The sequence below is a fragment of the Strix uralensis genome, chromosome 2 (genome assembly GCF_047716275.1).
Source record: "Strix uralensis isolate ZFMK-TIS-50842 chromosome 2, bStrUra1, whole genome shotgun sequence".
NCBI classification, from domain to species: domain Eukaryota; kingdom Metazoa; phylum Chordata; class Aves; order Strigiformes; family Strigidae; genus Strix; species Strix uralensis.
In genome coordinates this window covers 63,450,714-63,463,934 of record NC_133973.1, presented here as the reverse complement: position 1 = coordinate 63,463,934, position 13,221 = coordinate 63,450,714, and the positions used below count along the sequence as shown (strand labels likewise).

Sequence of the window (13,221 nt, the reverse complement as noted above, 5' to 3'; positions counted from 1 at the left end):
TAAACACTTAATTTTTGTGGTCCTAAACCCTTCAGAAAAAGAAATATTCCTACACTTTCTTCTTCAGAAGACTTAATTTGAGTGAAATGTAGAGAATGCAAGTCCCATACTCTTTTCATTAGATGATCAGTACTGACAGATTCTGTTTGTATATGTAAAACTAATGTACATATGAATAAAATCTCAAAAGTGCCTGCTGGTGAATCTGTGGAGTTTGTAGAGTCATGAGGGACTTGCATGCTGCAGATGTCCAGTAGCAGTGGTTCCAAAGTGATCCCACTAAGACTGGAAATCCATCAGTATTAGCAAGGCAATCATATAGCTGCAATGTGCGCTGGTGCCAGAGCATGCTGTGCTTAGAGCCTCCCTCATGCTCATCCAATTACCTTGTAAATATGTGGTATAAGTGACTTAGAAACCTGTACCTCATTGATTTCCAATAGAGTGAAGTGTTTTTGAAAGTGCTACCACTAATATTTAGGCTGCAGTCAGCAGAAGACATCCACTGGGCTAGAGTTCACATCTAGTTGTTGAATGAAAGCAGGGCATGGTTACAAATCCCAGGCCTGCGAGGCTCAGCAATGAAGGCTGTTCGTGCCAAAAACAAGCAGTGCAACAAGAGGTATGCAGGAATTATGAACTGCAGCCTCCAGTCTTTCTGTACTTATTCCGTTCCACTGGTGTAGCTCTTCAAATTTTTAACTTTCTTTCACATGAATGAAACAGACTTGTACCTTTCCATCAGACATGCATGAAAACTTAATGTTTTACATACATTTGGGAAAAAAAAAACCCCAACTTTGAATTGCATGCTCTGCTTTTTGCTTCTATGTGCAGACTTCAGCTTCAGCCACGACAGCAGCACAGTCAATAAATAGTTAAAAAATTAATAGATACCCCCATATTTAGCCATTCCCAAATTTTTCTTCTCTTATAAATAGTTGGTTGAAGTTGCTGAATTTTCAAAGACTTTCTATTGTTACAGTCAGTTAAAATTCATCTCATGTTCCCTTTTAATTTGCACATATCTGACATACAATCCTCTTCACACAGGCCCATGTAAATAGGTGATTAATGGTGACTCATGCATTGAAGTACAGCAGGCCACTCCACTTCGCCTAAAATGCATACATTTTTAGGTAATTGCATCAGTATTTGTAGTTGAGAAAAACTGGAACCTGTAAAGTAATAATCAAAGCTATTATCATATGCTCTTCAAAAAGTTAACATGGTTGAAAACTAAGTCCATAATTTGGTCCGACTTCATTCCACAGAACTGGTTTTTTGTTTGGCAAAAACTAATTAACTTCTGGCATCAGTGGATGTCAATAGCTTCCTGCACTATAGTTGCTCCATTCTACAATTAACTATGCATTGTGAATGAAATATCGCCTTTGTGTCACTGAAGCACTTGCTCATCTCTTTCTTCAGAATTTTACAGGAGTCCTTTCTTCTCTCTGCAGTTCTTTGTGGTCACTCTTCCTTTTTGAGAAAATGCAGGGAAGATGTAGAAAGACATGTGGACTCTTGCCCGGGTGTGAAGAGAATGATGAAAAGGTGTTACTGAAATGTACTCAGGGAAAACAGATCAATTTCTTCATTTGCAACAAGGATAACATTGGTAGTTTTTCTAACAGTGTGTAATTTAACAGGACACCCTTAAAAATTCAGTGCACATTATCGTCTTGTAATTTAAATATTTCAAACTACAGAACATCAGATAAAGAGAATTCATCATTAAGAAAAAGCAGTTCTCTAGAGACAGCAAGGACAGCAATATCAAGAGACTTGGGCTAAATCTCTGATTTTATGTCTTTAAAAATGTTAAGGTAACACTATTGGCAGGTTAAAACCAAGTGCCAGCTGAACTAAAAGAAGACGATACTTCTGATAAAAACAAGTGAAAGTTTGAGCATGGAGTTCAGAAACAAAAAATGTTACTTATAAATTGAGATGAACAGATGAAAAGTAGTTGGATTTGGATGAGATTTAGGCTGCCTTTTTCATTCATCACAAAGGAACTGGGAAGTACTGAACAGACCAACTAGATAATCCAGGAGGTCAGTACACTAAAGAAAAAGGGCTAGTAGGAACAGGAATAAAGGGAGCATTTATTTAGCACAAAATTAATTTATTAACAGCACATTGCAACAAAGGCTCAAGGGGATGTGAAGTAAAAAACATTACATGAATACCAGAGGTACAAGCTAGGGAAATTAAAAAAAGGAATAGTTATGCCTTGTTTATTAATATATATTTGGAACAGTGATATCAATAAAATTTGAAGAGGCAAAATAGTAATTGTTGGGAATGTACAACAGATTGATAATAATCCAGTTAGAAAGGCTTGAGTAAGCAAAGAAGGAGCTAAAATAACACTCAATCAGAAGTGGCATTACCTTTTTCCAGCTGTCAAATGTCTTGGAAGTAAATAAGTGTGAATGTATATGGATCAATATTTTGCTTTATTCTACCAGGTAAAACAGCAAATAGAGTGCAAGCTTACATCTGTTACAGACTACCAAATAGTTCTGTAGAAAAACAAAACACATCTACCTATAATGTGAAGTGAGAAATTGCTGCACCAACAGCTTTAATCTGAAAGACTATGCTAGAAAACTCCTGCAAACACTAGTATTCCTTGGAATTTTGTGACCTTACCTTTTACAATTTCTTAACTAAAAAAGCATTGTATCCAGCATGCAGGAATTTGGTGTGAGAGAGAATAAATTAGAGTGTAAAAGATAAATTAACTGTTCCAGGGTTTTTTTAATGCAAGTAATCACTTACTGATTTTATGTGTGAAAAAAAGAGAACACAATTTAAGAAAGATGTGAAGATTCTTGAATGCATCCAGAGGAGAGCAACAAAGCTGGTGAAAGGGCTGGAAGGAATATCCTATGAAGAGCAGCTAAAGACTTTTGGCTTGTCTAGTTTGGAGAAAAGGAGGCTGAGGGGCGACCTCATTGCTCTCTACAGCTCCCTGAGGAGGGGAAGTGGAGAGGGAGGTGCTGGTCTCTTCTCCCTGAGATCCAGTGACAGGATGTGTGGGAATAGTTCAAACCTGTGCCAGGGAAGGTTCAGACTGGACATTAGAAAACATTTATTTACTGAAAAAGTGGTCAAACACTGGAATGGGCTTCCTAGAGAAGTGATCGATGCCCCAAGTCTGTCAGTGTTTAAGAGGCATTTGGACAATGCCATTAATAATTTGCTTTAACCTTCGGTCAGTCCTGAAGTGGTCAGGCAGTTGGACTAGATGATCGTTGTAGGTCCCTTCCACCTGGAACTATTCTATTCTATTCTATTCTATTCTATTCTATTCTATTCTATTCTATTCTATTCTATTCTATTCTATTCTATTCTATTCTATTCTATTCTATTCTATTCTATTCTATCCTATCCTATCCTATCCTATTCTATTCTATTCTATTCTATTCTATTCTATTCTATTCTATTCTATTCTATTCTATTCTATTCTATTCTATTCTATTCTATTCTATTCTATTCTATTCTATTCTACTCTACTCTATTACCAGTCACTTCCCCAGCACAACCTCTTCATTAATTCCTTCTTTACTTAACATACCATCTTATAACTTGCTAATAGTTTAAGAGCAGACCAGGGTTCACTACTGCTCGTTTGTAACAAGTCCTCAAAGAAAGCTTGGTGGTAAATAAAACACTTTTTTTTTCTTCCCCCAGTTTCAAAAAACTATACATAAAATGACCAAAGTAATTACAGGCTTTTCATCCTGGCATGGGTCTCGAGCAAAGTTATGGAACAGCTGATCCTGGAATAGATTAATACAAATGTAGAGGATAATATAATTAACACCAATAAACACTAATTCATAGAAACTAAGTCCTGTCGAACTAGCTCAATATCATCTTCCAAGCTCATATATTTCTAGTGATATAATGTATATTTGCAAGACATCTCACTTGATGCAGTATGACATTTTGATTAAGAAGCTACAGTGATAAGAAAATCATTGTGGCATGTGGTTCAATATGCCACAGTGGCACACATTAAATTATTAAATTTTGACTACCTGATAAGATTCACAACATAGCTACAAAAAACATTATTCATCAGGACCTTCTGTTGAGATGCTATGTCTTCTGGCTTGATGCTATTTAATACTTTTTGTTAATGATGGAGAAGCAATCATAACATTAAGACTCATTTATAGGTGACACAAAGGCTGAGGGGTGGTCATTAATAGATACAAGTCAGGGTAGAAAGCAGTTCAGATAACTTCGTAGCCTGGATTCAAGCACCAAAAGGCATTTCTGTACATCAGAACATGTATTCGGGATTGAAACATTTATTTAGGATTAAAGTCTATGGATATTGCTTTCCCAGAATTGGACACATGCCATTCTGGGTGCTGCAGGTCTAAAAGCTATGGAATATTTCTTGTCAATTGATAGTTTTTTTAAAACATGCTCCTTGTTTGAAGGTATGGCCAAAATACCAATAATAGATTTTGGATATGTATTCAGAGAAAGATTATTCCCTAGAAGAAGGTCATTTCTATTACCTCTATATGTTAAGCTATTGCAGCTCCTCTGGAAATAAGACTTAATTCTGCTGAAGAATTAATAACTTCAAGAGTTATTTTGAAAATTGTGGAGTGCATGAAAGAGCCAGAAGATTTATTAGAGATTGGAAATAATTCCTTATGTTAAGAGATCACGAGTGTTTATCTTGAAATATAAAGGGTAGTTGATTACCATCTCTAAATACCTTCATGAGAAAAAGAAAACTGGTTAAAAAGGGTTCTTCAGCCTAGCAAAGATGTATTAAGGCTCAAGGTCTGAGTTGATGCTAGATGACTGCAGACTAAGAAAAACCCACCTGTTTTTCACAGTAGTAATAACTAAGCATTGAAAGAACTTCAAGGGTTACAGTGCAACTCTATTGTTGGAAATTTTAAAATGAAGATAAGATGCCTTTCTAAAAGATGTTCTACATTATCCATAACTTTTGGGTTTGCAGCAGTGATTACTTCAGAAAAATCTCATATCATGCAGAAAGTGCTACCAGATAATCACCATAGTCTCTTCCAGAATGCAACATGATCAGCGGTGATAGGCTTGTAACAGTGAGATACAATTTAAAGTTTTCAAAACATTATGAGGGAAATTGAGCCACAGAAGTATGTTAGGAACAGTTGAGGTGGACTAGATGTCAGTAAGGATAGGAAGAAACAGGTTACTCCATTCCATGATTATATAAAAGATGTCACAGTATAGTCACATGGTGAGGCCAAACTCATTAACATTTTAACTGAAGAGAAATAGTATCAGGTCAAGAAAGATACTGGGTTGTTTTGGTTTTGTTGTTTTTTTTTTTTTTTTTTAATGTGTAAAATTAAATTCTGAGGAAGAGAAGGAGAGTATTCTATTTGAAAATGATTATATGAATTTTTTGATAGCTATTTGAAAAAGATTTCAACTGATTTTGAAATTACAAGTTCACCAAATACAGTACTGTGGACTTCATAACAAAATTCAGTACAAAGGGGCCTCCTTCTGCCACGAACAACTCTTGTGTGTAAGAAATTCAGTCCTAGAAACAAACAAGAAGTGATCAGCATTGACAGATGACATAAACCTGGGGGTTCCCAGGCATGATTTAGTGCTTATTAAGAAGAAAGTGAATGCAAGAGTCATTAGTGTGTATCTTCTCAGTCCCCTACAGTATTTGGTGTTCTATGGAGCGTGAAGAATGTTCTGTTTGAAAAGCATTGCACAGCTCCCCATCAATAAACCCTCTCGAAAAATGATTCTTACATAAATGACACTTGTTTTCACTCTGATCCTGCATCTATTTTCACTGACATAGGCAGCTATGGTAATTTATTATTGTTTTTATTTCATCTCCTATTATTCACTTTTATTCTTCAAGCACAAAAGAAAACCTACATATGATAAATAGCAAAACTTCTTAGGAGTAGTGAGTAATGGATCATACATGATACAACATATTTGTATATTGATTTTTTCTCAGATTGATACATGAATGCAAATGGACCTTATGTGGGTAACTTTTCTACTGTTAAGGTAGAAATCGAACTGGATTGGTAATCGTGGATCAAAGTCTTGCTTATGGTATTACACATTTTTATTCCCATTATGTGACTTGATGAAACTGCACGTTTTGGAGGATTTTCCAATATTACTTGTACCTTACAACAGCCAAATTAAAATTCCATTGTTTTCATTAGCACCCCGTTTGAAAGAACATACGAAATGATACTTCATGCTGGAAAATGAAAATGTCATTATGCCTAAAGATAATAGGCCTGACATCCTGAGAGCAATTCTGATGTTCCTAATACTGCATAGATGAATAAGATGCTATAACTTCACATAGCTTTTGTTGGAGAAGAGTGTTATATACAGTAGCAGGACTGGGAAGAAAGAATAAGTGTATTTGGCAAGGTATCTTGTATAGGTATATAAAGATAAACACATAAGTATACAAGTAAACAAAACTTTCTTGATCATGCTGCCAAACACTAGTTTGTTTGGTTTTTTAACAAAGCCTGTATTTTTAGAATTAATTGTGGAGGTCAATTGTGTTGATGGACATTTATCCATCTCCCAAGTACACTCAAAGCACTCCAGAGACTTAACAGAAGACACGGGCTACAGGCAGTCAAATGATTATAGCTTAATCGAAAGTAACTGTCTTTGAAAGTGCCAGTATGGCACATAATGAATTAGTTAGGGCACAAGAAGTATTGACTAGTAGGTTTCAAATGACTATGGGACACAATGAATTTAAATGTTGAAAAAATGGGTCTTTTATTTATGTAATTTCAGTTCTTCATTAAAAGTTCCAGTATACAACCCATGTATGCCAAGAATTCTGAAAGAAAACCAAACAAAGAAATTAGATCTTTGAACAAATTCATTGGTTTTCTAGATTCAATACTAAAAGCCAAAATCAGAGTGTGAAATAACTTTATATGCTGAAAACATAGTCATTAACTTTTAAAAGCAGACAATATTTCATTTAACAAAACTGTCATTTTACAAAAATCTTTTAAACATGCTGCTTGCATCAAAGAAAATGAAAGTTCACTATTTAAGGAAGAACAAACAGAATAAATGCAAATTTTTTTGATGGTGATGAAAAAAAAGATAGCTTCAAGTAAAAAATATGTTCCTCAATATTGGATTCTTCTTGTTATTACACAAAAAAAAACCCCAACCCAACTTAATGTCTTTCGGTTCTGATAAGTTTGGACAAAGTCTTGGTCTTACTTGACTTTAAAAGACCTGTTGCCTTCATACAGCCTTGGATCTGGTCTTTGCTTTCCACACTCTAATCTGTCAATATTTGATTTTTATTACACATGCTTATGAATATGCATATACTTATAATTGAACATGATTTCTACAAGCACAAACAATGCTCTTGGTGTTAGGTTTCCTTTTTCACTGTATACTGATATAGTAATTTGTCCATGATAATGGGAAACTTAAGCAATGATTTGGCACTCATGGTGTGCATGCATTTCTGGAAAATTTGCTTTTCAAGTGTAAGTGCTGAAAGCCAAATCTGGGCTATACTGTACATGCACATACATGCACACACACAGACAGACACATCCTGATAATGCCAAAGGCAATTATGAACTCAAAACCAGAGATCTTTGGAACACAGAAAGATTTTCTGTTCTTTGTTCAATATCTATTGCATAAGACCCTTGCCTGTGACTGCATGTCTCATAGCTACTATGGCAACACATATGAAAATGGCACCTCTAAAGACCTATATAAATTTTTTGTGTGGCGAAACATGCAGCTTATGCAGAAATTATGTATGTAATGAGTGCCTGTTACCACTCCAAGAACACTCAATTTATTTGGGATGAGGTGCAAACATGGTTCTCTGCTGTACACATGCTACCATTCAAGCATGGTATTTTGGCTATCTAGGTATCACCATGAACATACCTAAATGCCAGAGCAGCATAGGGGAATCTAAGACAAGCCCTTGAGTGACAGCATGACCTCGATCATTTGTTCTTCCTTTTGGCTTGGAAGCATTTCTCCTAGAGTGATATGGAGCAAAAGATTGTTACTGGAAATGATAACTGTTGATGCATGCTGACTGACACATTTTGGAGGAGTCAGAATAAGTCCTCAATAAGTCTTCAGCATTTCTTTATTTTTCATAAAGATGTTGAAGAAGATAAAGGCCTTTTTAATGATATTTTCATGACTCATTCCTTCCACATTTTTCTTCGAGAGAACTGCAAAATCCTGATCTCATCCTTGTCTTTTCTGTTTTAATGCTAGCTCATTTTGGTGTCATAACCACCTGTGAGGGCATTCAGCTATTTCTTCTACCATTTTGCTTAGTTTTTGGATCTTGCAAAGTTCAAACCTCCTCCATACCTGGACTGGCTGGAGACCAAGTATCTAGGAAAGTTATGTTAGGATGGGATACCATCCCTATAGACAGACCAGCTGCTGAAGTATTAGTAATAGACAGTGTACTTTAAGGAATCCTGATCCACCTGTTTTCATTTTAGTAATGCTAGTAAAAAGATAGCTTGAACTTCCACTGTGCATGTCTCTGAGGGGTTGGGATGATGGCCTGGGATGTGAAAAAGCCTAGTTCACATGACTCTTCTGTCTGATTTTGAAGAAAATTTCTACTCTGAATTATGCAAGGTTGGGCTTTGTACCACAGTCTCTCTTTCTGCTTGATTCTGAGATGAGATATTCTTTCCAGGTTGTGTAAAATCTCTTGAACCTGAACCTTGCACATCCCTAGTTGACAACCAGCACTACCATGATAACATGTGTAACTTCCAAAAAACCTCTCTGGAGAACATTTTGCAAAAACTTCTATACATACTGACTTTGATGAAAATTTGTTTTTTCAATGGTTTTATTTGTCATCTCTCTGAACAATGTATTTAACAACAGGAGTGGTCTGCTGCTTGAGCTAATTGTTTTCAAATATTACAATTCTACCCTGATATCAAAGGGAAGAACTGTAAATGAAGACATTTACGATGCAAGGACACCGTCCTGGATGAATGATAGGCAATGGCCAAACTGGTAGAAAATTTTCAGCTTACTAAGAAAGCAGACAAACCTAGTTCAGGAAAAAAAATGGAGCTTTGAGAAACAAAGATCAGAAAACAGATTGGGGGAAAATGGAGACTGAATGGCAGGATTAAATAGGGTCTTCTCTTGGCTTTCAAGTAAAACTAAAATTTAAAAAAAAGCACTCAAGATTAGAAACATAGTTTGCTCACTATTAAGTAAATTTGATTTATTAAGATAATAAGGAAGATGCCTCAGTGTACTCTCTGTTGTCTCACTGATCAGCAAAGAAATACTCATGACACACCATGTTAGTCCTCATTCTAATGACTAAGACTTTTTCCTGTAAGCAGACTCTCATAACAACATGGATAAACTGACACTCCTCATTTTTCTGCAGTTCTAGTGATGGACAATTGTATATGAATGTGAGTGTGGTGGTTTAGTCCCTGTCGGGGTCTGAGACCATGCGGCCGCTGCCCCTCCCCAACAAAGGGAGTGAAATACAAAGCCTCGAGACTGAGATAAGGAGAGGTTTAATACAACAGTGCAACAGCAACACAACAAACAACAACAATAACAATAACAGTAATAACAATGAACAGAGTAAGATATCTACCAATACAGCAGTGAGAACAGAGCGATGGCATAACACATGTGTTAACTGACTCTCTTGCTTCGGCACCAGGACGTGAGGTCAGCATGGTATCTGAATAACCAGGCTAGAGCTCCCCGCCCACTGCTGGGAAACTTAACCCTATCCTGGCTAAACCAGGACGGTGAGTAACCACTCACATGCTGAAATTGATCTGCATATACATTGCAGTCTCATATTTCAGTCTTTGTAAAGTCATCCTCTGTTTAAATTTTTCTAAAATAATTGGGATTGTAGTACTTGTTAACCTCAGAGTGTAATGGGAGGATAAATGAAAATGTGTGATAAGATAGTATAGTATGGTTTGAATAAATGATTTACAGTATATCATTTTATATTTTTAAAGATTTTCTTAAAATAAAATAACCAATTGCATTCTGCTCAAACATTTCACATTTAAGAGGGTTGTTCTTGGTGCAACATAGACAAAATTCTGGCAGTTCAGTCAACCACGCCCATAGTTTTCAAAAGACAAAGGAAATATACTATAGTTTATCACTGTTCATTAAAATCCACAGCAGTTATTCCTTTAAAAATCATTATTGTTCTAAATAGTGTCCTACTTTCAAACTAGAAACTTAAGCTAATAAAAGTCCTATGGGTCACAGACAGCAGTCATCTTGATTTCATCGGAAACATTGCTTCGCTATTTCTATTACTCCAGATTTGCTGCCTCAAGGTGCATCTTTTGCTCTCATTATAGAAAACTGGTCAGGCACTATTTTGCCTCAAGGTAATTTTCATTATTTCAGTGAATTGATGGTCTGATGGTTCAGTTAAAAAGTTAGTTTGCCTTCTTGGGAAATTACTTAAGCTGTTAAAAAGTAGCATTCCTCTCTGGGTTTCAAAGTGAAATTTTTTGATATTAACTATTCCAGTGGTCCCTTGCTAGGCAATCACCACGTGATTACTTTTAAACCAAGTACACTGATTTAATGATATGCAGTCTGGATGGAGTTTTTCCTATTTTGCCTGCATTGCGGGGCTTTGTCACACAATCAGCCACAGCTCCTCTTCTAGCAGTGGCAGTAATGGCAGCTGCAGCTCTGAAGGCTGGCAAAGGAGAAAGGAGGCACTCTGCAGAGTTCTTGAAAGCATTTTCTCTTCTTTGGGTTGTTCATGCCTGCAGGATGTACAGAATGAATTATAGGTCAGGTCTTTTAAAAGAGAGGAGAGTTTCTTTGTACAAATTATTTTATGTGTAGAGTGAAATTCAGTACCATGGCTACTTTCCTTTAAGCTGCAGACAAGTGCTTTTAGATAGATAGAGAATAATTGCTCCTGGAAGGAGTAATTTAGACTATAATAATAATAATAATAATGCAGTTTGGAGCAGTGCAACAAGGAAAGTATCCATAGCACTTACATGCTGGCTCTTCTGTATACAAAGAATCAGGAATCTCAACGGAAGTTGACTTGGCTGAGGATAGAAGAACTGAAGTGGTAATTTAGTAGAAAACTGTAATTTACTGTAGCTGTTGAAAAAATGCATTTGCATTCAGTACATGTACAGAAACATGCTTGCCTTTGACAGCAGTCACAACATTGGTGCTTCCAGTTGCGGGCCTGCATTTCAGCAGTGGCAGCTTCCTCCTCCCACGAAGCATTGTCATCAGCATTCATTGTCTCTGAGCAGCATGGAGAACAGGCAAAATCTCCTCTTCCACTTTGCATCATTAATTCCACTGAATGAAATTGTTCTTCCAGTCTCTTGGTATATTATCTGTCAGTGTGTTCCCGTAGAGTACAGCACAGAGGGTACAGTATATAAATCCATATGCACAGCTGCTGGCTGTACAACTGTGTCTGCCTTCTTCATTGTGAGAATTTTTGTATGGATCTCAGACAAGAAAATAGGTTAGTGGCTAAATGAATGCAGCGGCTCACTATCCTAGTTCTGTCCCATAATGCCAAATACACAAGGCTTCTGAAATGACTGTCCAATTTCTTGGAGTCACATGCTTTTTACTGGCACTGTACTTGTGAAAATGTACATGTTCATCTAACAGAGACATGATGGAAGGACCCACAGGCTTATCAACCTCTTCCAAATATATCTATCTCTAACTGATATACTTAACTCAGAAACTTTTCCTTTTCACTCATTGTTCTAAGTTTCTCTCTCCAGATCCCACCCTCAGATTTTTATTTACCTTTGACTTTGTAGCTTATGGTAGTTTACTCATTTTACAGTGGCTTCCAGAGATTCTTTGGGTGGAAGTTATTCTTACTGAATTAATTTATTTTCTATGTAATATTTAGCTATACTCAAAGTATCCATTGTATTAAATGAGTTTGTTCATATGCTCTCTGTTACTAGAAGTTTAAGCTTTATCTCAGCTAATGAATCCATTATGCCTCTATTTGGGTGAGTTGTATGTACATTCCTTGGGAAATTAATCTCTCCGTGCTACCAATTTCTTCAGTCTCCTGATGGTTTGCTGTAACAGGACAGACTTACCTACCTACTGCAAATTATGCCTTCTGCAAATATCATATTCTAGAAAGTCAAGATTTGTGACAAAAAGCAGTACAATTTATTAGGTCAAGTCTGACATAGTCAGAAAAAAATCCATAAAAGTTCTCAGGCACATAAACTCTTCTTCACATCTGAAAAGAAAGCCACATACTTCAAGCAAAGTACAGAAATTGGTCTCGCTTCAGTTTCATTACTCTTAATCACTGTGACTGTCTGAGAGAAAAGGATAGTTAACATCTATGAATCTGAGGGAACTGTTAGTAAGGAGAGAGGTGATAAGGTCAGTAGCCTCTACTGAGTAGAGAGAGAGGGACAGATTATTATCCCCTGTGCAGTCACGAGGGTTAGCAGAAGAGATACTGTGAAAAAAATCATATAAAGTGAGAGAAACTAACCTTCTTACTGAGCTCTTGATTTTATGATTTTTACTATCCAGCAGAATAATAAACTTTATATCCAAACTGACCTTCTGAAGGTGTACAGATACAAGTGACCATAACTGCTTTGAAATGGAGGAATGCTGACAAAAAGAAACCCTTGATTTTTAATGATAAGTCCTTTAAAAACATGCAGTCTGACCTCTCTCACCGGCATTGAAGCTCTAGTGTCTACAAATGACTTCTTATGTAAAGACATACTCATGTGCACACTACACTTGCCATAAAGACCCCTACTGCCTGATTCATGTCTCAAAAGAAGATAACAGAATTCCCTCAAAACTAAAATGAGGACAAGGAAGGCATAGCCTGCAGAAAGAGGGATTTTGTATGGCTTGGTTACAGAATCTGGTGAATGATAGTAGCTTCATGTTTGTGGCCATGGAGCAATTCAGAAATATCAAGTCTGGAAATTCAAGATGCCTTTCAAAAATGTACTCATCCAGCATGATTACTGAGAGCCTCTGTCTGTCCAAATAGATCAACATTTCCACAGAGACCTAAAAGTAAAGGAAATTAGAATGGAAACATTTGTTTAAATTCTATTTCATGTGAGCATTACTGCATCG

General features: G+C 36.3%; 1 protein-coding gene across 1 annotated transcript in view; it reads left to right on the top strand.

The window, feature by feature from the left end:
• The window catches only part of GABRG3 (gamma-aminobutyric acid type A receptor subunit gamma3), a 332,704-nt gene that overhangs the window by 302,709 nt on the left and 16,774 nt on the right, over positions 1 to 13,221 (top strand). The gene's annotated exons all lie outside the window — the stretch shown is intronic.